The sequence below is a fragment of the Mustela erminea genome, chromosome 8, assembly GCF_009829155.1.
Source record: "Mustela erminea isolate mMusErm1 chromosome 8, mMusErm1.Pri, whole genome shotgun sequence".
Classification (NCBI taxonomy): domain Eukaryota; kingdom Metazoa; phylum Chordata; class Mammalia; order Carnivora; family Mustelidae; genus Mustela; species Mustela erminea.
In genome coordinates this window covers 18,504,545-18,529,273 of record NC_045621.1, presented here as the reverse complement: position 1 = coordinate 18,529,273, position 24,729 = coordinate 18,504,545, and the positions used below count along the sequence as shown (strand labels likewise).

General features: G+C 42.7%; 1 long non-coding RNA gene across 1 annotated transcript in view; it reads left to right on the top strand.

The window, feature by feature from the left end:
- The first annotated feature begins 6,864 nt into the window (after nt 1-6,864).
- The window catches only part of LOC116597451, a 61,221-nt gene continuing 43,356 nt past the window's right edge, over nt 6,865-24,729 (top strand). Inside the window, exon 1 of the long non-coding RNA XR_004288610.1 lies at nt 6,865-7,001. This is a non-coding gene — a long non-coding RNA (uncharacterized LOC116597451). The remainder of the gene's footprint in view (nt 7,002-24,729) is intronic.

Here is a 24,729-nt window from a genome sequence, read left to right as displayed (position 1 = left end):
TACTTACTATGACCAAGAAGAATTCTTCCACTCTGCTACAATGCAATCTGCTCCTCTTGCTATCTTTTTCTAATCTCTCAACTCCTCAAATTCCAGATCTACAAAATAGTAGGAGCAGAGGTTTTCAACCAGTGGTGTTTGTGAAAGGGCAGGTAAAAATACTATGCCTAGACTTGCCCTGGGAGATTCTGACTGAATAGTAGTTTGAAGAAGCATTTGGCTATACGATTTTTTTTTTGGTGAAAGCTCCCAATGTAATTCTTTACCTTGCTTTAGAGAACAAGATAAATGTAGCACTAATAGGCTACAGAAGAAATTATTGTTAAGTGGTTTTTTTAAAATTGTTGTTATCATATAGGTAGTACCATGTTATTTAATTACAATGTCATGTATCTGTAAATTAACAACAATAGAGTCATTCAAAATCTATACATTTGGGAATTAACAAAGCATATTCCTAAATAATTCATTTTGGGGATGAAGAGGGAATCAGGGTGAAACTGCAATATACTCAGAATGAAACCACGATGATAGTAGTATGTATCAAAACCACAGAAAGCAGCCAAAGTGGCATTCAGAGGGAAATTTATAGCCTACAGGCGATTAGAAAACAAGAAAGCTTGAACATAAAGTACCCCACTTAAGAAGATACAAAAAAACACAACCAAAAATAAATCCTAAAGAGTGGATGAGTTTGCGGAAGATTACATATAAAAGCAAAATCAATGAAGCAAAATAATCGCAGTGGAATTAATGAGACCCAAAGTTTGTTCTTTAAAAAAATGAATAAAACAAACTTTGGTTATGATAAATAAATGGGAGTAGTAATCATGGTAGTGGTGGTGGTGGTAGCAATAGGGGAGTGTGTATATAATGCTCTGTGTCAGATATTTCTTCCTCACTAGGCTTATATGTACTTCCCTGCACTTCTGGCCCCTCTTTCCCATGAGGGCCATGCTGACTGATGAACTGGCAGTGGAGTAGCATTATGCAATGCTAAGCAAAAGCATTTAAGAGCCTTGGTGTGATCCTCCAGCTCCCTCTCGTCCCCCCCGTCTGCTGTTGTGAGGTTGAAAGCCAGGTGCTGAGATGCTGAAGCCATTCCATGGAAGCAGCCTGGGTGACTGTCTAGGATGACTGATATCTCCAAATGAAGGACAGATGCTCCTGGGGAGTTGCTCAATTGACATGGTGCTCTGCATGAACAAGAAATTAAACTCTGTTGAGTAAGTCACTGACTCATGTTTTAATGTAGCACAGCCTGGCTTATCCTGACTAATTCATGTTTCATAAAATGTGGCCTTTCTAGAGGACCTTTGGGTTGTTTGATAAATACTGTAATGTAGCCAACATATTATGAAGGTGTAAGTGCAGAAATCGAGTGGAAAAGGAGAGAGCAGCTAAGCTCTTCAAAGTTTATGATTTTTCCTGTTTGTTGCTAGACAAATATACCTGAAGTCCCAATCAGTTACCGAGACATACTGGCCCAGGTTGTTTGTATCCATAAATACATATCCACCTCAAAGGCTGTAGAGGGGAACGGTTTCCAGGTGCCTCCTTTACTGTTTTCTGTTTAGTATATTTCTTTTAATTTGTTAATTCACTGTTGCTTTAGGAAGATAGTAAAACTCAACATCAGCTCTTTCTTGATTTCTAACTCCAATAGACTATTGGTGTGATTTATCATGAGTAAGACATTGCAGCAATTTTTTTCACTAAAACTTGAATGTGGAAACAAACACAACCAAGAGATCTCGGCATTAAATGACCTGTAACTGAGTTGGAGCTGACTTTGATGTGAATTCTCATGTTCAGAGTATACTCTAGAGCAAGCTGTTCATTCACATTCATTGAAAAGGCTAGTTCCATGTTATTGCCCAGGAATGTTTTAAAGTATCATATTTCTGAAATGTATGGAATACTGAAGTGTGCAGTGGTTTGGCATATGAAGTCAGCTTGTCTGAATTCATATCCCAACTCTACCATCTTACTAGCTAGGTGAACTTAGGAATTTTTTAACCACGTTGAGCCTCAGTTTCCCTTTCTGTAATACAAGATTAACAAGAGTTACCACCTCAAGGGGTTTTGGTGGGGATTAGAAGTGATACTCGGTAGAAACTGCTCAACACATGTTTGCAAGCTGGTGATGGCAATGGTGATGTTCGTGACCTAGTGGGTTTGAGAGGAGTCTAGCTAGCCACACAGGGCTGGCATTCATGAGCTGCTTTGCCTCTTACTACATGTGTATCTTTGAGTAACTTACTCTCATTTTCAATTTTCTCATGTATGAATGAGGATAATTATAGTTATCTGGTATACCTGTTTTGAAGATTAAGTCAAATAGAGTATTATAAATAGTGTTCAGCACAGAGACGGGTACACAAGGCACAAAACAAATGACAGCTACTACTATGAAAACCAGAAATTGAAAAGTGTTATTTAGTTTACCTAGATAGTACAAATATCATTCAAAATAATATTTTGTGTTACCCTACTCTTTTACTCCTTCCTGTGGCCTTAAACATCACTATTATTGTCCTCTGAATTACAAGTCAGATTCTGATACCAAGAATTCCTATATGCTCTCAAATATTTTTCATTTTTATGTTTTTTAATATCTTGCTTTTATGAAATATTTGTTGCTGTTTTGAAGATTTGACTCCTACCTGCTGGGTTTAACTTGGATTTTTTTTTTTTTTTAAAGATTTTATTTATTTATTTGTCAGAGAGAGAGCAAGTGAGAGAGCAAGCACAGGCAGACAGAGTGGAAGGCAGAGTCAGAGGAAGAAGCAGGGTCCCTGCGGAGCAAGGAGCCCGATGTGGGACTCGATCCCAGGACGCTGGGATCATGACCTGAGCCGAAGGCAGCTGCTTAACCAACTGAGCCACCCAGGCGTCCCTTAACTTGGATTTTTGTTTTTCCACTTTTTTCCCCTTTCTTCCTCTTTCTGTCAGTCTTCCTTCTGGTCTTCCCTCCTTGGCTTCTTCCGTTCCTCTTTATAATTAGATAGATCTCTACGCTGTAATCCTGGAAACTCCCAGCAGCACAAAAGACTAGATCTGTTCCCTGTGGAAGAACAGTGCTGAGAAAGCAACATCAAAGCTAACACTGACCTTTTTCAGCTACCAGATGTCTATCTAATGGTCTTCTACTTGGCCGTGCAGAGGCCACCATGGCTCCTACAGCTTTTGCTCTCATTTCTGCTTAAACTTTATATTCTCCAAAAAGCACTGTTCATTTCAGGTTGCAAACACTTCATAATTTTTAACCTATTTTTCTTTCTTCGTTGCTACCATAAGCCTATTAGCTCCCAAGTCTCTCTCTTGCTTACTAATTTTAAGTCCTTAAAGAAGATGGCAATCAAAATCCCATCTTGTCTTGCAAAGTAACTCCATTGCCTCACATACACATATCAATGGGCATGATCCTCACAAGATCCTAACTATAAAAGGGTATTTCTTTTGGGTCAAGTCCCGGCCATGCAGGGAAAAGTATTCTAGGCAAAGTCAACAATTTCTTCCTTGGATTCTGAGACTATATCCATTTGTTTGTTTGGCACCAGCTGCAGGGGAAATTGAATTATCTAGATTGTCTCCAATAAAGAAGATTCCCACTTTCTGAGAATGGTATGCTTTATTTCTGGAGAAGAAAAGGTACCCATGGTGTTGATGCTAATGTTAATATTAACAGCTATTGAAGGGGGGTGGGTCATGGTGAGGTTTGAGGAACTGGGGAGAGAATCCTTTCTTCAGGCACATCGGACAAGGCTCCTGGAAGAACAGTGGCGGCAGAAGCAAGGGCAGGTTTGTGGTCAGCATCCTTGGCACTTCTGGGGAAGTGGGAGCACAGCTGTAACTTCCATTTTGAGGGACAAGATGGCACAATGGGGAAGAGCACAGGCCCTGGAGGCAGACCTTGCCAGCTTGGGGGGCCAGCTCTATCATTGCTAGTTGTATGACCTTGTATAAATTGCCAAAGTTCACCAAGCTTTGGTTTCTTCAGTGGTGAACCTGGGGCACTAGTGGTAGCTTCCCTTCGGGGCCGTCACGGGGATTGAGAGCATGCACGGAGAGCATTTCACACAGTGGCAGGCATGCGGGGAATTCAGTAAATGTTTAATATTGTAGCGGTCGTTTTTTATTTCCTATTATGTTATTATCCTTATTAAATTCTGTAATTTAATAATTTAGTGGAGGAACGAGAGTTTTTTCTCTTTTCCAAGCAGTCATGTGATCCTTGACGTCTACCCCTGGCTTTAAAACAGGAAAGGCTTATTGCTTCTTCTGTGTTTTCTCTGTTTATTTGGCTATAAAGAGGATAAGCCAACTTCTTTCCTTCCTTCCCACTCTTTTCTCTTATCCATTTGAATACAGGAAAACACTTTGCCTAATGAGAAAAGTGGTTGCTTGCTCCTGCCGTTTGAAATGTGGACTTGGATGCAGTGGGTCTCTGCTGATGAGAAAGAGTTCTAGAACTCTCGGGGGCCTGACTGCTTGGGTTTGAAGGACTCGGGCTGTGGGTCTCCCTAGGGGTGGTTTCATTTTCGGAGGCTGGGGACTTTGACGGGCTGTTTTTGGTCTGGTGTCAGGGGACTCCCCAGACATCCGTGTGACCTTCCTGGAGGCCTCTTCCTCCCTGGTTGATTACATGCTGGGATGTGAGAGGAGGGTCATCTTGGCCCCTCCCTGGCTTTTGTCAAATACATGGCAGCTGGGAGAAGTAAATGTCAACCTCTGGCTGATCCTGAGAGGTAGCAAGGAGACAGAGTTCTGACAACAGCGACGGGCAAGTTCAGTACTAAAGCTGCAGGGCTGAGATCAGAACGTGTGCACTGGGATTTTTTTTGGCTTAAGTGACCTGTGATTGCTTTATCACTTCATTTTGTCTTTGTGGCTATATTTCTTTACTCAGAGTGCTCTCACACTGAGGAGAAAAACAGTCTTTTCCTCCCTGTGTTTTCCTTTAGTCTCACATGGCTATCTCATTTGGACGCTTCTGACCCTTCTGGTCACCAGATGTGTGATCTCAGCAGAAATTCTCTGACGTTGCCTACCTAGAATCAGGGACTGATCCCACAGGTCAAGGCTCAGTCAGGAGAGGGCCCCACATCAGATACAGATCATAGGTCCCCTGGCTTCCCACAACGTCTACCCGACTGGCTAGAAAGTGTATGTTCTCATGACCCCCTCCTCAGGTTCAATTAGTTTGCTAGAACGCTTCACAGAACTCAGGGAAACACACTTCCCAGTTTATGCAAGGGTTTGATGAAGGAAACAGATGAAGAGCAGGGTGAAAAGATACATAGGGCGAGGTCAGGAAGGTCCCAAGGGCCGGAGTTTCTGTTCCCAGGGAGTTGGGGTGTGTCACCCTCTAGGACATGGATGAGTTCATCAGCCTGGAAGCTCCCCAAACCCTAAAATTGGGGTTTTAGGATAACTTTATGAGACAGGATCGTGATTGACTCCATTTCTTGCTCTTCTCCCAGTTTCAAAGAATGGAGGGTGAAGATGTGGAGCTGAAATTCCAAGTTTCTAATCATGGCTTGTCTTTCCTGTGACCATCCTCCGTCCAGGAGACATCCAGTAGCCCACCAAGATTGCATTTTATGAGGATAAAAAACATTCCTAACACCCAGGAAATTACAAGGGTTTGGGAGCTCTGTGCCAGTCCCTGGGGACAGAGACTGGTTTATATTTTCCATTGCCTCACATACACATATCAATGGGCATGATCCTCACAACAACCTTTTGAGGGGACAGGGGTGGTCCATCCCTGTCTGAAAGAGAAGAAAATGAAGGCTTTCCCTAGTAAGTCTTAATAAGTGGCAATGTGGCTCCTGTTCCAAGTGTAGAATGTTTCTGGCCAGGCTTATTCCTAGGTAAAGACTATGGTATGGCTTTAGGCCCACTGGGACAGTCTCCAGGCACCAAATTTGTTTTACTTTTCTGCAGTGATTTTTCTGAAATTCCATCGTTTCGAGTCAATCGTATAGTTGATTTAGCCAGCACCACTCCGAGCCCTGTCTTTCGAAATGCAAAGACTCCCTAGCAGGGGGAGGTAAGTCGTAAATGGTAAATCTGTTGGCCAGATTCACTTCTCTCTTGGCAGTCGGCTGAGATCAGGCTGGGTAGGGATGGGAATGCTGGTGGCAGATGGGGAGAAGGAGCTCCGCAGTTTGAAGCACTGCCTGTGAGGAGCACACCTCCGAGGGTGTACTGGTTTTCCATGCTCTGTAAGAATGACCGCAACCTGAGTCACTTAAAATAGCACACATTTATTATCTTGCAGTTTCTGGAGGTTGGGAGTCAGGATGAGGCTTAGCTGGGTCCTCTGCAGGGATCTCACAAAGGTACCAGCAATATGCCAGCTGGGTGCGTGCTTTCCTGAACTTGGGATCCTCTTCCAAGCTCACATGGCTGGATGCGGGCTGAATTCAGTTCCTTCTGGTTATAGGGCCAGGACCCTCTGTTCCTAGAGCCGGTCTGTAGCTTCCCGCCACGCGGCCCAGCCACGCGACCCAGCCACACGGCCCAGCCACGCGGCCCAGCCTGGCAACTTGCTTCCTCTAGGCCAACCGCAGATTTTCTCTCTCCAGTCTTAGAGGTGGAGTGCTGGACGAGTGTAATGTCGTCACGGGAGCGGCGTTTTGAGATTTCACTTGAAAATACGGAGCTTGCAGGGAAGATGGGCCCACAGCCTCACCCGGAGACCGCCGAGGGGTGAGGACTCGCGGCCCCATCGGCCGTGGGAGGAACTCGATGGCGCCCCGGTGTCTCCTCTTGTCCCGACACTGCGCATGCTCGGCCACAGGCCGCTTTGCTCCGCCCCCCACGCCCTCGGGTCAACCGTGCTTTTGAGTTTGGGACCCGGGATTCTGTTCCGAAGAGACGGACATGTGTGACTCCAGGAAGTGCAATAAGGAGGCTGTGGTTGAAGGGAGTGGGGGCTGCAGCCCACACGGCCCACGCTCTCTCCTGTCCCGAGTTCTAACATCGAGAAGGTGGGAATCCTGGCTCTGCCCTCACGTGTATGGATTTTGGTCTATAATTTAGTCTCTCTGAGCCTCATCTTCTTCCTCTGGGAAGACCCCCTTTGCCCAGAATTTCTGATTCAAATACGTTTGGGTTGGAGCCCAAGAATCTATAATTTTGACAAGTGCCCAAGGTCACTCAGTGGTCAGGCCAGTTTGGAGGACGAGTCCATTTGCAACTGGACATTAACCCGCAGCTAAGGGATCAGGAAATAAGAGCCAGCCAGTTTTGTTTTGTTTTGTTTGGGGTGTGTGTGTGTGTGTGTGTGTGTGTGTGTGTGTCTCTGTGCATTTGTTTTTGTTTTTTGAAGGAAGTCCTTGACAGTTGGAGCTTACCTAAGCAGGCTAGAGTTCAGGGAAGTATTTTAGTTCCAGAAAGAATATTCCAGGGCAAAAACAGAAGTTAAGAATCTGGGAAATTGAGTCAGAAACCAAATCATGTAAACCAGGGTGTCATGGCAGCAGGGAGAGTGGGCATGAGGTACACTGGGTTCCTGCCTGCTGGCCTCCTTCCCATGTTGGCTTCCTACCATTCATAGTTGCTTGCCGCAGGGACTGACCATTTGTATCTTATGTCTCAAAATAGTTTTTAAGGGACTGATGGGCAGGGGTACCCAGCCCAGCAAAAAGTAAGGGCTAGGTAAATGCTGGTTGAATAAGTGAATCAATGAAAGTAAACATTTTCCAGGGTCTGCTGGTTGGCACTCTCTCATTCTGAATCCCTCTGAGAACAGTGAGAGAAATTCTCCTCTCTCTCAATAAACTCCTTCTATTGAACTGAGTATAATCTATAGAGAGATTATAGTTAATAAGGGGACCAATTTAGAGGAAATCTTTTATTTCCAGCCAAGAACAAATCAACTGCCTCCAATGTCCTGGTTTGAAAATGCAAAGCTCTAATTTGTCAATGGAAAAGAAATCCTTTCGGTGTCTGAGTTTCTAATTCTGGAACACATATCCCAGCCGAGGGGGATTTCTAGTAACTTACAGGTGCAGAAAGTCTCACTGTGCAAAAAGTTTTCTCAATGATAAAACTTGGGTTTTATCGTTACACGATGATGTTTGAAAATACAAGAGAATTCTAAGTAGTCTAATACAAATGCTGATTGTTACAAAGCTTTGTGATTAAAAGAACATGAGATTTATCAAACTGTGCACTTTAATATTGTGCAGTCTCTTATTGGTCAGTCATACCTCAATAAAGGCATAAAAACGAAAGACATGAAGTGTAGAAGGTCCCTTGTGCTTTATGAAGTCCTACTGAGGGTAAGACTTTGCTTCCCTTAAAATATATTTTGGTCAATTAATTCATATATTTTTGGTCTTATCTCTTTTTAACACACAACATTGGTTTGGTTTAATAACCCAAGAGAGCCTTTAATTATTTCATAGCTGATGGTCCTGATGAAAACGTAACTCATACCAAAGTTATTTCTTATTTATGGGCTTCTGAGGGCATCCATAGTGCTCCACGAAGCATGGGAAATACAAGTTTATGCTCTGGGCCTTCTGTGAGTACTTAGCATTTAGAAAGCAGTGACAAGTATGAGAGTGAGCGGCTTTGTGAGTTATTTGGGGTGATAGCCTCCTGGGAGAAATGACATGCTGTCCCGCTTGGGGGAAAATGATTACACAGGTGTGGTCACCCATTACTGCATTTGGAGTCATTTTTCTAGAAGTAGTGATGAGCATTTAAGGGACAGAAGGATTGGGGAGGGTAGATGGGGAAATGAAAGGCATTTGAAATGAGGGAAACAATGTGACCAAGGCACAAAAGTGCTGTATCTGGTGTGTTTACGGACATATTTGGGGAATGGAATCTAATGGGGCTGGGTAATATGGTGAGCCTGGATTATGAAGGCTCTGGAGAGGCAGGGCTTGGAATTTTAGCAAATGGAAATAGGAAGTCTTTCTTTCTATTCTGTTCTTTTCCTTCCATCCTTCCTTCCCGAGAGAAAGTGCATGCAAACCAGGGTGGTGGTGGAGGGGCAGAGAGAGGGGTAGGGAGCATCTCAAGGAGACTCCACTGGCAGAGCCCAAAGGGTGGGGCAGAGGGGCTCAATCTTATGACCCTGAGATGAAGATCATGACCTGAGCTGAAATCAAGAGCTGGACACTTAACTGACTGAACCACACAGGCAACCTGGAAATAGAAAGTTTTCTGTTGAAGGCTTTTGAGGATCCAAATGCTATAATAGTAATACATTTTTTATTGAACAATTACTATATTCAGATAGTGGTGTAAGTGCTCTTGTGTATACTGACTCACAGCAACTTGTGATATAAACACTCTTTTCAGGTCTCATTTTTTAAAATGAGGAAACCAGGCACAGGAAAGTGGCTGTGGTAGGATTTGAACCCAGGCTGTTTGGCTCCAGAGAAAATGCACTTGATCAGTAGGCTGTCTAGTATTCCTCAATGTGATAAGTGGATATTTAAGGGAAGTTAATCTGGTGGTGATGTTCAGGGTTAATTGCAAGGAAAAAACCAGCGTGGTGATAAGCAGTGCAGTTAGGAGTCTATGGCAATCATTCTAGGCATACTGGAAGCCACTCATATCTTTGCTTCCGGCCTCTCCATCACTTGACTGCATCCATCCCTACTAGTTCTATGCTGATTCCAGACGCCATTATTCTCTGCCTCGTCTTTGCTCTTTTGCAATCCATTCTCCACCTTGCAGTCAGAAGATCTTAGTAAATAGCAAAGCTGAGCAGGTTGCTCCCTTGATTAAACCTTCCGTGTAAAATCTCAACCCTTCAAGAGCTGGCTCTCATTTTCTTCTCCAGCCCCATTTCCAGGCACCTGCGTCCTTCTGCACCAATAAATGTTAGCTGTCATTATTACCCCATCACACCCCACTTATCACCCCACTGTATTTGCTGAATGGAGAAAGTCAGTGAGTTGGAAGAGGGATTAAGAGATGGATATGAGTAAGAGGCAGAAGTCTGACTTAATACTTCCTCTCCACCTATGGGCCCCGAGGCAAAGAAATCCAGAGGAAAAGGATTTACCTTTCTATTTCTAGACCTTGGCAATCTTGCCTTCCAGACCCCGTCTGGCAAATATTGTGTCTTTCTTTCTGCACTGCCCTTTTGGAGGGTCAGTTTCCAGGCCTGCACCCCATGCAGGTCCCTTGACTCCTGGCTTGGGGGCTGGCCACACTTACTGCATGCAACTCCAGCTGTAGGAAGGGGGCTTCAGAGGCCCTGCCCCTCTGCTGCCTTGGGAAGGGAATCCAGATCATTTCAAGGGAAAAGAGAAGATGATGCAAAGATGAATAGATAGTTTCAAGGGGGCTGACTCAGAGAATGACTAAGGGAAGATAGCTGGGGGCGGGGGTCAAGAGAGAGGACAGAGCCTCTGCTGGTGAAGGGCAGGAGATCTCTGGGGGCAATAGGGCTGGGCTTCAACCCAGTGCCTGACCTCAGGCAGCACCCCCCGCCCCCCATTACCCTCAGCCTCAGCTCACTCTCTCTTCCTGGGGCCAACCACAGTACCTGCTTTATAGGACTATCCAGAGGGTGAAAGGAAAACTGGCCCTTGGGCACTCAGCATGATGGCCCGGGGCAGGAAGCATCCTCTAAAAGTCAGCTGGCCTTAGTTTAAGTGGGAAGTGACAACAAAAGTGTGTCCTCTCTACCAGTGCCTTCCAAACCTCTTGGTTTTGGGCAGGGGTGGGCCCATATACTCTGAGACATTAGGGAGGACTTCAAAGAGCTTTTGTTTATATGTATATCTAGTAATACTTAACACATTGGAAATTAAAACCAAAATAGCTAAGATATTTATTAATTCATGTAAGAATGATAACAAACCCATTATATGTTACTGTATTTTTTTAAAATGAGAAATAATCAGTTTTTTTCAAGGCAAAGGTACTCGGAAGAATGGCATCGCTTTAGACTTTTGCCAGTCTCCTTAATGTCTTTCGAATAGAGGACAGCTGGGTGATCACACAGTCTGCTGCATCTTCGCCTGCACAATTCTCAGAGAACAAGAATGAGCAAGGCAGGTGACCTCTTGGTTACCTTAGGTGTTCTTAGGAGATAGTTGTAACCTCAATGGCTGCCTGAAGCAGTCCCAGGGACCTTCCAGGGTTCCCAGAACACACTTTGAGAACCACTGACCTAAAAGAGTATTTTGAAAAAAACAAAACAAAACATAAAAACAAAAACGCTTTTTCAATTTGTGAATAAAGATCATGCCAAAAATGAGATTACATATCATTTCCATTTCAGGGGCAAAACCCAAAGGGTTTGATAAAATCAAGTGTGTCTGAGGACGTGACACATGTGGAACTCTCAACCACAGCTAGCAGAGGTATACACTGGTTCAACCACTTTAATTGACATTACCATATTCAACTCTATCACCCAGCTATTCCACTCTGAGAAAAACTGAGGAACAAATTATGGTATCTTTATATAATTGAATAGTGCAATTAAATACTATAATGAATAATAACAGGAATAGAATACAGTTGACCCTTGAAAAACATGGTTTGGACAATGCAGGTCCACTTACATGCAGATTTTTTTTTTTCAATTAATACAGTACAGGACTGTAACTATATTTTCTCTTCCTTATGATTTTCTTAGTAACATTTTTTTTCTCTAGCTTACTTTAGTGTAAGAATTCAGTATATAATACAGACACAAAATATGTGTTAATCTACTGTTTATGTTAGGTTAAGTCTTCTGCTCAATGGTAGGCTATTAACAGTTAAGTTTTTGAGGAGTCAGATATATATGCAGATTTTCAACTATGCAAGGCATCGGCTCCCCTGTGTGGTTCAACAGTCAGCTCTACTATAATAATAGTCACGTGATATATTCGTATCATAGAGTGCTACTATTAAAAATAAATTCGGGGGTGCCTGGGTGGCTCAGTGGGTTAACCCTCTGCCTTTGGCTCATGTCATGATCTTGGGGTCCTGGGATGGAGACCTGCATTGGGCTCCCTGCTCAGCAGAGAGCCTGCTTCCCCACCCCAGGCCTGCCTCTCTGCCTATTTGTGATCTCTGTCTGTCAAATAAATAAATAAAATCTTTAAAAATAAGTACATTATAGCCATGTTAATATGAATAAATCTCAAAAACAATGTTGAGCAAGAACAGAGTAAAAGAGATGCAAGTCCAGGGTACCCTTTATGTACAGTTCGAAAATATGCAAATAAAACTATATGTTACTGGGGCACCTGCATGGCTCAGTCGGTTGAGTATCTGCCTTTGGCACAGATCATGATCTCAGGGTCCTGGGATCCAGCCCCTGCACTGGCTTCCTGCTCAGTGGGGAGTCTGCTTCTCGCTCTCCCTCTGCCCCTCCCCCAACTTGTTCTCTCTCGGAGATACATAAATAAAATCTTTTTAAAACCCCCCAAAGAACTCTATGTTACTGACGGATACATACTATCATGCATGGAAAAAGAAGCACCAAATTCAGGGCAGTGATCACCCCTGAAGAATGAAGGGCAGGCAATGAAATCAGGGGAGGAGTTTTGGGAGGATTTAACTCTATCTGTGACGTTTTAATTTATCTATTTTTAAAATCTGAATTAAAAAAAACAAAGTCCTGTTTAAGCAATTATGTGCTGGGAAAGAGAATATGGCACGAAAACAAGGCCATGACGCTAACAATTCAAACTCTCTGTGAAAGTTTGCTCTGGCTCAGAGAGCTGGGAACTGGCAGCCTTGGCCTGACCTGCCCTCTACCTCCCCTCCAGCCCAGTTTTAGGGTAGGGGATTCTCACATTTCTGAGCCCTTCAAGGTTGGCAGGGTAGGATCTCTATTTGACAGGACAGTCTAGGGTGTGGATTTCTGTTGGGGGGGGTTGTCTGGGATTCGGGGGCCAGGAGATAGGGCTGGGAAGGGCAGCCCAAACCTGCCTGCCCAAACCTCTGAGTTGAGACAGCTCTTTATCCTCATCATCTTTAGAGTCATCACTCACTGATTTTTTGCCAAGACCTTTTTTATTTCCTCTTTTACTGCCAGTCTGGTTGCTTCTGGCCCGAGACTCTCTCCTCTGTTCCCAGAAGGAAGAGCCTCCTGAGGCCTGCTATACAGTAGACACTCTGCTGCTGTTGACTCCAGAATTTTCTTATAGGCAGGCTTAGGGGTGTTGGTTTGGTTGGAAAAAGGGTTTGAAGTTGTATTTATGTACCATTTTACATAAGATGGAGCTAACATCCATTGTCCCTAGTCTACTGGGAGGGGCTGATGGAGAGATAGAGGTTGAGGCCAAAATACCACCCCAGCCCCCAGTCTTCCTCAACAGAAGTCAATTCTCCATCTTCCCTTCCTCCACTCTTCTCAATGTCTGAAGTGAGCACTGTGCTTAGGCATTTTGGGGGAAAGGGAGAGACTGAAAATAAAAGGCAAAAGGAAAGTTGAGAATTCTCTGAGAGGAGCACCTGGCTGGCGCAGTTGGTGAAGTGCTTGACTTTCAATCTCATGCTTGTGAGTTTGAGCCCCATGCTGGGTGTGGAGTCTGCTTTCAAAAACAAAAACAAAAACAAAAAAACCACAAGCGAAAAAAGGAAAAAAAAAAGAATTCTCTAAGAGAATCTCATATGTGTTGGCCTTGATATGCATTGAAGCATATGTCCAATTCATTAAAAGTACATTTTAAGCTATATTATAATCTTTTGTCAATAGTAATAACATATATAAAAAAGATCCAACTCATCATTCCAGTCACACTGCTCTTATTTTTGGAGATTGCCTTTCAGTCCTTGTTACATGTTTGTATGGCTGGAGGTTATGGGGGCATAGACTGTTGATCTTAGTGTTCTTACTAATGAATACCCATTGCTCTGTGTTCCCACCTACCTGTCACACTTCCTTGTTTTTCTTTTGGAAGCTGCTCCACTTCCCCTCCGCAGGCTTTTTTGAGATATAATTGACACAGAACCTTGTCTAAGTTTCAGGTGGTCACCATAATGATTTGATATACGTATATATTGAGAAGTGGTCACCACAGTATGTTTGGTGACATCCATTACCTCACACAGTTACAATATTCTTTTCTTGTGACGAGGACTTTTAAGGTCTAGGCACTCAGAAACTTTCGAATATACAGTACAGTCGTCCCCACAATGTACATTATGCCCCCAGGACTTACGTATCTGACCACTGGAAGTTGTACTTTTCGACCCCCTTTGCCCACTTCTGCCATCCCCCCTCTCTTTGACTCTGATGACCACTAATCTGTTGTTCTCTATGAGTTTGTTTTAATATTTCACACACGTGCATTTTTTTAAAAGACCTTATTTATTTGAGAGAGAGAGCGAGCACAAGCAGGGGGAGTGGCAGAATGAGAGGGAGAAGCAGGCGCTCTGCGGAAGACCGCTGTAGGGCTTGATCCCAGGATGCTGGGATAATGACTTAAGCTGAAGGCAGACACTCAACTGACTGAGCTACCCACACACACTTTTTTTTTTTTTTTTTTAAGTGGCTGGTAATACTTTGTTGAGTGGATATTAATGGATTAGAGAAAGGGTACCTGAGTTCTATCTGAGGAAGAGCATTAAGACCTCATAGAGTTAATGGAAGTATTAAAGACTACAATATGGGCACCTGGCTGGCTCAGTGGGTTAAAGCCTCTGCTTTCCGTTCAGGTCATGATCCCAGAGTCCTGGGATTGAGCCCTATATCAGGCTCTCTGCTCAGCGGGGAGCCTACTTCCTCCTCCCTCTCTGTCTGCTCCTCTGCTTACTTGTGATCTCTGTTTGTCAAATAAGTAATTAAAATCTTAAAAAAAAAAAAGACTACGATAGAAGTAGCATATTTACAGTAGCATCCCAAAGAATAACGGCTAATTGCATGTTGACTGTTTTTATCTATAACCATATCTTCACCTTTGTTCTCTTAAAAAACCCCACCCATTTAAGGAAAGCCTTTTTTTTTTTCTTTCTTTTTTTCTATTTAGAGACCAAGGTTCACATAGTTGGTAATTCTGGGTCTTATCCTAGTGAAAGGACCTAAGTAGCTTCATTTCCATTTCAAGAAAGCAGCTCAATTCACCTCACCTTCCCTCTTTCGTGAGTAGGAGTTACTTTTAAGTGTTACTTCAAAGGAGGAACAGTAGGGTGAAGGCCAGAACGGGCTCTGGGATGAGGCAGTTAGAAAAGTCTTGGGGCCATGCATTCAGGCTACAACAACTATTTTTTTTAAACATAATTTAATTTTTTTTCAGTGTTCCAAAATTCATTGTTTATGCACCATACCCCAATGGTCCATGCAATACATGCCCTCCTTAATACCCACCACCTGTCTCACCCAACCCACTACCCCACTCCCCTCCCAAACCCTTAGTTTGTTTTTCAGAGTCCACAGTCTCTTATGGTTCATCTCCCCCTCTGATTTCCCCCAACTCACTTCTCCTCTCCAGCTCCCAATATCCTCTGTTATTCCTTAAGCTCCAAAAGTAAGTGAAACCATATAATAATGGACTTTCTCTGCTTGATTTATTTGACTCAGCATAGTCTCCTCCAGTCCCATCCATGTTGATACAAAAGTTGGGTATTCATCCTTTCTGATGGAGGCATAATACTCCATTGTATAAATGGACCATATCTTCTTTATCTATTTGTCTGTTGAAGGGTATCTTGGTTCTTTCCACAGTTTGGTGACTGTGGCCATTGCTGCTATGAACATTGGGGTACAGATGGCCCTTCTTTTCACTACATCTGTATCTTTGGGGTAAATACCCAGTAGTGCAATTGCAGGGTCATAGGGTAGCTCTATTTTTAATTTTTTAAGGAATTTCCACACTGTTTTCCACAGTGGCTGCACCAACTTGCCTTCCCACCAACAGTGTAAGAGGGCTCCCCTTCTCCACATCCTCTCCAACACACATTGTTTACTGTCTTGTTAATTTGGGCCATTCTAACTGGTGTGAGATGGTATTTCAATGTGGTTTTGATTTGAATCTCCCCAATGGCTAGTGATGATGAACATTTTTTCATGTGTCTGTTAGCCATTTGTAGGTCTTCTTTGGGGAAGTGTCTGTTCATGTCTTCTGCCCATTTTTTGTCATGATTATCTGTTTTGTGTGTGTTGAGTTTGAGGAGTTCTTTATAGAACTTGGATATTAGCCCTTTGCCTGTACTGTCATTTGTGAATATCTTCTCCCATTCTGTGGGTTGCCTCTTTGTTTTGTTGACTGTTTCCTTCTGATCTTGATGAAGTCCCAAAAGTCCATTTTTGCTTTTGTTTCCTTTGCCTTTGGAGACATGTCTTGAAAGAAGTTGCTGTGGCTGATGTCAAAGAGGTTACTGCCTCTGTTCTCCTCTCTGATTTTGATAGAGTCCTGCCTCACATTGAGGTCTTTTATCCATTTTGAGTGTATATTTGTGTATGGTGTAAAAGAATGGTCGAGTTTCATTCTTCTATACATAGATGTCCAATTTTCTCAGCACCATTTATTGAAGAGACTGTCTTTTTTCTACCTTTACAAAGATTATTTGACCATAGCACTGAGGGTCCATCTCTGGGCTCTCTACTCTGTTTCACTGGTCTGTGTGTCTTACAACAACTATTTTTTAAGCACCACTTGGTTTTTTGAGCCAGTCACTGAGCAAGCCTGCTAGGTCCTGGAAATACAGATGAAAGATGTCTTCCACTCTCAAGCTGCTCTCTGTAAAAAGGTATTAAATGGGGGAAGAGCACAGAAAAATAATGTACAGCCTAGGAGGTCAAGGGGTCTCCTAGCCCACACTGGGCTGATGCTGATGCTCAGCTGGGCAGGATTCCTCTAGGAATTAGTCCATTTAGGCAATTACAATACATTACATTAGACAATTCAGAGCCAGACCACAAAGGACCTTGTATGTTTGGTAGGAGGCTTCTCTCCCCTCCCTCTACTCCTCTCCCCATGGCAGGCTGTGTGAAAAGTTATAAGGACAGAAGAAGTGAGCGATGAAGGTTTACTTTTTTGTCCTTCCTCACATTTTCTTTGTTTTCTCCTTGACTGCCTCCCGCCCCCAGATTTGTCCTGAAATAGCACAGGGGTTGTAGTTGGAGAGGAGAGGGAGAGGAGAGATAGAAGGAGAAAGAAATCCTTAAGAACACAGGGTAGAGGAAAGGGGGGTATTGGAGACACCTGGCTGGTGCAGTCATTTGTACTTCGGAGATATACGAAATGTAGTCATCTGCAAACCAGAGACTGTCATAAAAAATAAATTTCCCATGCCACCGAGCAATTCATCAGCCCCAAACTTCATCTCCTGGTTATTTATGAGTTTATAACTTGAATAAAGCCCAGGCAAGTTTTTCTGACTTTGGCTCTTCATTCAGTAAGTTTATTTTGGGCTATTTTTTTCCTGTGACCAAGTTCAAAGTTAGGTTTATACACTAATTAAAAGGTAAAGAGGACTGATGTCTGAGGTAAATAAAGCAGTCATTCTGGATATATTCCTAACCCCAAGCCAATTTTTCTCTCTACAATGAGACAATTAAACACAGTGAGAGGTGTTTTTACTTGAGATATACAACTGTCACTCTAGATTCTATCTGATGATATATTGACATATTAACTTTGTAAAGTTTTCTAAAATTTTATTTATTTATTAAAGATTTTATTTATTTAAGAGAGAAATGGAGAGGGCAGGGGAGGGGCAGAGGGAGAGGGGGAGAGAGAGAGACCCTGAGTTCATGACCTGAGGCAAAATCAAGAGTCAGACTCCCAATGACTACACCACCCAGGTGCCCCTGTAAATTTTTTTTTTTTAACCATCTTTAAGTTTCTAATTTTTTTTAAACTTCTGTGGGGTTAAAAGTATATATAATGTTTTTAAAATTTACTGAGCTTAAATATTTTTTCTTTGTGACTAGAGTCTAAGGCTAAGCAGTGACCAGAGCACTATTAGAACATCTGAAGGTGGGCGCCTGGGTGGCTCAGTGGTTAAGCCGCTGCCTTCGGCTCAGGTCATGATCTCAGGGTCCTGGGATCGAGTCCCGCATCAGGCTCTCTACTCAGCAGGGAGCCTGCTTCCTCCTCTCTCTCTCTCTCTGCCTGCCTCTCTGCCTACTTGTGATTTCTCTCTGTCAAATAAATAAATAAAATCTTAAAAAAAAAAAAAAAAAAAAAAAGAAGAACATCTGAAGGAGCATGTTGACTCCTTCAGCAATACTTTTGAGCAGTCTTTTTTTTTTTTAAGATTTTGTTTATTTATGCGACAGAGAGGGATCACAAGTAGGCAGAGAGGCAGGCAGAGAGAGGGGGGAAGCAGGCTCCTTGCTGAGCAGAGAGCCTGATTCAAGGCTAGATCCCAGGACCCTGAGATCATGGCCTGAGCTGAAGGCAGGGGCTTAACCCACTGAGCCACCCAGGTGCCCAGAGATGCTGTTTTTTATTTTTTTAATGTTTTTTAAATTTTTATTAACATATAATGTATTATTAGCCCCAGGGGTACAAGTCTGTGAATTGTCAGGCTTACACACTTCACAGCACTCACCATAGTTGAGCAGTCATTTTAACCTCCTGAGAAGTTATATGAAGACTTTTTAGTGGAACAACTATGATTCAGGAGTGATAAAGATTTCAACTTGAAGAATAAACTAATGTTTCAAACTCATTATGGTCTAGAAGATCCTATGTCCTGTTAGGGTTTCATTTTGGAGCAAGAAATGGAAATTAAAATCAAATGGAAAATTTAAGTAGGAGATCATTCAAAAGCCTCATATTAAAAAGGAGTAAGGGGAGCCTGGGGGGCTCAGTTGGTTAAGTGTCTGCCTTCAACTCAGGTCATGATCCCAAGGTCCTGGGATGGAGTCCCACACTGGGCTCCCTGCTCAGCAGGGAGTCTGCTTCTCCTTCTGCCACTCCAACTCCCCCCAACTGCCCCGCACCTGCCACCTGTGCTCTTTCTCTTTGTCAAATAAATAAAATATTTAAACAAATAAAGAAAAAGAAAAAGACTTTAAGAGGAGGGTGCCTGGATGGCTTGGTCGGTTAAGCGTGACTTTTGATTTTTGCTCAGGTCATGATCTCAGGGTGATAAAACTGAGGCCCGTGTTGGGCTCTGTGCCCCGCAGGGAGTCTGCTTGAGATTCCTCTCTCTCCCACTCCTTCTGCCTCTCCTCCATACTCCTGTTTTTTCTCTCTCTCTGAAAAAAAAAAAAAGACTTTAAGAGGAAAATAACATGAACAGTGATTTTGTAAAAATGAGGTGTAAAAAATAAACAGATGGGGGACACTGCAGGAAAAAATGTTATAACAAACATATAGTTTCTCCTTCCAAATATTTTCCAAAAATAATCAAACCTGTAAAAGTTATATAAGGTGCAATAAATAATGCTTCCTTGTAGCTCTTTTGGCCTTTCTTTCCCTATATGTAACCATATAGATAGAATCTGAAGACATCTGCTCCTCAAAACCTGTAAGGGGAGAGAAAGGACAGACCCATTCGTTAGGATTTTGTTTGCCTTCATGGAAGAGAGACCTGGTTTCTCTGGCTTAGACTAGGAACGCTGGTGTTTTCCTCCCATGACACAGAATCTGGGCTCATGGTCCAGAGCAGATGCTGGTGCCTGATGAAATCACGAAGGGCCTGGGCTCCTTCCTGTCACTCCTGACTTTGGCTCCCCCACCCCACATTGTGTCTGCGCTCACAGGCAAGTAAAGAAGGAGGAAGTGCAAAGTGAAGGGCAGAGAAGCTCTGCCCTGTGATCTTCGTTTTCATTAACAATCAGCCAGCTCCCATTTCCACGGTCGCCTCCATCCATAAGGGAATCTAGGAGAGGCGCGGGCTTTTAAACAGGTACTATGCCACCCCAAGTAGAGTTGAGTTCTTTTGATAAGAAAGAAGGGCAGTATGCTTCTATTCCTGATTTTAAATATTTGGGGCATCTCTGGGCATCTGGGTGGCTCAGTGGGTTAAAGCCTCTGCCTTCAGCTCAGGTCATGGTCTCAGGGTTCTGGGATCGAGCCCCACATCGGGCTCTCTGCTCTGCAGGGAGCCTGCTTCCTCCTCTCTCTCTGCCTGCCTCTCTGCCTACTTGTGATCTCTGTCTGTCAAATAAATAAATAAAATATTTAAAAAAAAGTATTTACTTTATGCCATTTGCCATAAAATGGAAGTTAGGATTGATCTTTTCTCTTAGGACCTTTCATCTCCTGATGCACCTCAGAGTAGACATTCAACAAGTAAGTGCGGATTGATTGATGGATAGATTGATTGGCTCATTATCCTGGTAATTACCAAGCACACTTCACATCAGCGTGGTAGGATGTTTATAAACAAAATAAATGTTCCTACCCTTGAGGGGCTTGTAGTTGCAATTTCAGGCATTCGTGTACATAGAAGAGAGAACAATCTAGCTGGTGCAAAGAGTATAATAGCTTCGTTTATGTTTCATTATTTATTTATTTATATTGTTAGTGTATTTTTGACCTGGACTTATCGCTAGGGGTGTTTTCATCAAATTGTTTGGTTAAATATGATCAGTCCTGCAGAAAAACATAAAAGGGGCATGAGACGCTTGGATTCTCACTGCATCAGGATTTGTGGGATGCTCATATAGTCTTTCTGCTTTTCAGTCTCTCTGTGCAATACAGATTGTAGCAATAGCCATCCAGGATAGGTAATGGGTGAGTGAGTGCCTCCGAAAGACAGTGAAGGAAGGGCATGGGCTCCTAAATCAGACTACCCAGATTCCTTTTCCAGGTCTGTCATTTATTGGCTTGTCACGAGGGATCTATGCCTCACTTTCTCAATCTGTAAAGTGGGTGAGGTTGTGCAAACTACAGAGAGCTGATGTGGAGATAAAGGAGCTATTATATGCTAAATGCTTAGAAAGAACTTGGCACATAGTAAACAGTAAAAATGAGCTGCTATTGTATCATATTTCAAATTGTTTATTAAGAAGTAAAATAGAATCTGTCCAGAAGTAGGGGTTTGTTTTTGTCCCGTGCATGTTTTCGTGAGTGCTTCCTAGTCATCCCCTCTTCCTCACCCCCTTCTCCTGGCATATTTTGTCCGTGTCTGGTTTTTTTTTAATTTTTCTTTTTCTTTCTTTATTAAATTGATTTATTTTCAGAAAAACAGTATTCATTATTTTTTCACCACACCCAGTGCTCCATGCCATCCGTGCCCTCTATAATACCCACCACCTGGTACCCCAACCTCCCACCCCCCTGTCCCTTCAAACCCCTCAGATTGTTTTTCAGAGTCCATAATCTCTCATGGTTCACCTCCCCTTCCAATTTACCCCAACTCCCTTCTCCTCTCTAATTCCCCATGTCCTCCATGCTATTTGTTATGCTCCACAAATAAGCGAAACCATATGATAATTGACTCTCTCTGCTTGACTTATTTCACTCAGCATCATCTCTTCCAGTCCCGTCCATGTTGCTACAAAAGTTGGGTATTCATCCTTTCTGATGGAGGCATCATACTCCACAGTGTATATGGACCACATCTTCCTTAACCATTCGTCCGTGTCTGTTTTGACCTCTTTGCCTGGGCCAGAGGGGACGAAGGGAGCAGCTGAGATGGCTTTGAGGACTGGGAGAAGCAGCTCTGCAGGCTGAATGCCCTGAACCAGTGCGAGGTACTCTTGAGCTGGGTGCCAATCAAAGTGAAGCAATGGGACCTGCCAAGAGAGATGCTGACTTCAGCTGTCACTTGTGCCCCTTTTGGATTCTTCCTAGGTCTCTCTGACCTACCCGGAAGTGGTTTGAAATGATTTTTATTAGGCTTCATCAATCTTCTCTCTATTTTCTTTCTTGGTATCTGGTGTCTAAGTTTCATGAGAGCCAGTGCCACATACTTGGCCAACATTCTGCCTGACCCTCCCTTGAATGTGCTGCTCCCTCTCTCTGTTGCCAAATCCAAAGAGTGAGGTCAAGGGTTTGGGGGTCCAATTCCTTGTTAATCAATGGAGCAATGAGGCTATTTTGTGTTCTTCCCTGTCTTCCATTTCCTCTTGAACCAGAATTATAAATAAGATGCTCCATGACCTATGGGTCAAAAAGGGAATAATCAGGCAAATAAATTATAATGATTATAATGACTATTGGGAACAGAGCACATTAATAATAAATAGCAAGGATTCAGCTCAAAGACAAAGGCAAGGTCTCCGTGAGTTTCCTCTCTTTCTTTTTCTAGTTATTTCATAACTTATCTGTAGGTGGTAATAATGCTTTTAAAAGTGAGTAAAATTTTCACCCCCCCCCATAACTTGCTAATTTTTATCCAAATCCTCAACTGATGAAACATTGTTTTGTCTTGTACTGTTTGCAAACAAAAAAGAGACAATAATCTACACTAATAAACAAATCTGAGAATGCATTTAACCCCCTTTATTTGTCTAATTAGAGAAATTTCTGGAGAGTGATTTTCAAAGGAAAACTGTTACAGCATTTGTGTCTAAATATATTTTCTTGCTTTTGTTCTACTTCAACCTGAGTGTTTTAAAAACTCTTGTGTAGATTTGATGTTCCTTTGTTAAGGACACTGTTTTTTAGAATAAGATTTTTTAAAATTCCTTTTTATTTATGCAACCCTGAGCTTCTACATTTCTTGGTGAGATGTTTCTTTCTGAATTTCAAGGGAGTGATGTCTTGTCACAGCATTATCTGATGTTGTGGGTGTGGGTTTTATTTTATTACAGCAAAGCATTTAGCTCATTCTCTCTCTCATCTTCCTGGGCAAAGAGAAATGTAAACAGTGACAAATCTTTATGACTGTTTCCCGGATTTTTTTTTTTTTTTCCTGTGGTGTCACCGTCCACGGAATTCAAATACATGGTATTTTTTAAAAAAGATTTTGTTTATTTGACAGACAGAGATTACAAGTAGGCAGAGAGGCATACACAGAGAGAGAGAGAGAGAGAGAGGGTGAAACAGGCTCCCCGCTGAGCAGAGAGCCCGATATGGGGCTTGATCCCAGGACCCTGGGATCATGACCTGAGCCGAAGGCAGAGGCTTTAACCCACTGAGCCACCCAGGTGCCCCTCAATGCATGTTATTTTAAGAAGAAATAATCTCATTCGATAGTGAGCAGTTGCTATTATGAAAAGGACTAGCAAATAGTTTGTGAAATACCAAATGATCAGGTAATTTAAATTGGCTAGATGTGCCTCTCCCACCTTGATTACTAGGCATGAGGTTGATGACCATCCTTGTAACTCCAGAAAGACTTGCTTGGCACTTATAAGTGAACTTAAGCTTTTTCACTTAAGCAAGGCTTCTCAACCCCAGCACAAATCCTGTGCTGTGGGGTCTTTTCTGGGCAGCATGGGATATTTGGAGGCATCCCTGGCCTCTACCCACTAGATGCCAGTAGCGTGCCTCTTCCAGTGTGACACTCAAGGATGTGTCCAGATGTGGCCAGATGTCCCCTGCTGGACGAAGCAGGGAGCGCGCCCTCTCACCCTCAGTTAAGAACCGCTGTAAAGGCTGCTCTTTAATCTGTAAGTGTAGTGTCAGTTTCTCTACAAAGGGCCAAATTATTAGAGGATATTAAAAATGAGAGCACCCACGCTGCTGATGCGGAAGACGGGCACAGATGTGTACATGCTCCTTGTCTGTAAGAAAAGGGGGAGTCAGAGATTAAATTTCTGGTGGTGCTTGAATCAGTCTGCCTGATTTTTTTCTGACCAGACGAACGCGAGGACGGGGAAGGCACAGAACGGCTAATGAAATGTCGCTTCGGCTAGTCTGGTCCGCTTGCTGGTTGGCGGTATGTTTGAGAATACTTCCCAGGAGTTTTTAATGTTTAGGTTTCTAACATAAAACATATATGAACTATAAAAAAAGAAATTCAAAAATGGTTCTAGAAGAAATCAATGATTATTTAAGTCTATTAAAATGGAAAGCGTAAGACGTTTTAGTTCCTTTCTCCCAACCCCCGTCTTTTTTGTTATTATTTGTTAAATTTTTTATTACATAGCTACACATGTTCATTATAAAGACAGTCAAAAGTTGTGATAAGCCAAAGGGGGGAAACCATTCCAAATCCTAGTACTTAGATAGAACGAGGATTAACATTTTGAGGTATTTCTCCAAAGATATGATTACGTAGCTTTCTTTTTCAGACAGTCCACTCTGAATAACACTTTAATATTTCCTTGCTATCTACTGCTACATCATGGTCATGCTGTCTTGGTCTTTATAGGGTGCATTTCTTCTGTAGACTCAGATGTCTCCTGATTTATGGTTATTGTTGCAAAATCCCGGCAAGGTAGGAGGAACAAGAATTATTATCTCTTATTTATAAAGTATTAAAAGGTAGAGAGGGTTTAAGTGGATTACTTAATGCCACCAAGTTTATCAGGGGAAGAGCTTTGAATAAGATCCCAGGTTTTCTGCTTCCTAATCCAATGTGCTTTCCATTAGCCTGTTTTAATTATTTTAAATATAGATTTATATAAAAACTTTCTTTACCAAAACTTTAGGTGCTTTAGGGATAACTGGTAACTCAGATAATGCCTAAAATCCTTCTGGGAAGTTGTGATAAAGGGTGACAGTGGAGAGAAAGTGTAACTGAAATGAAAAGAGCAATCTAGAATGAGACGTCATAAACTTTGCCCTCCCCTCCTGCAAGGTGGAAGGCCATTTAAGTGTGCTCAGGTGTGTGGCTGCTGGAGGATAAACATGTGCATCACGATTCTCTGAACTAGAGCAAAAAGGTACCTATAACGGGAACGAGTGCAAAGCACTTTGTTTTTATTAAAGACATTTCCTCTCCTCGGGC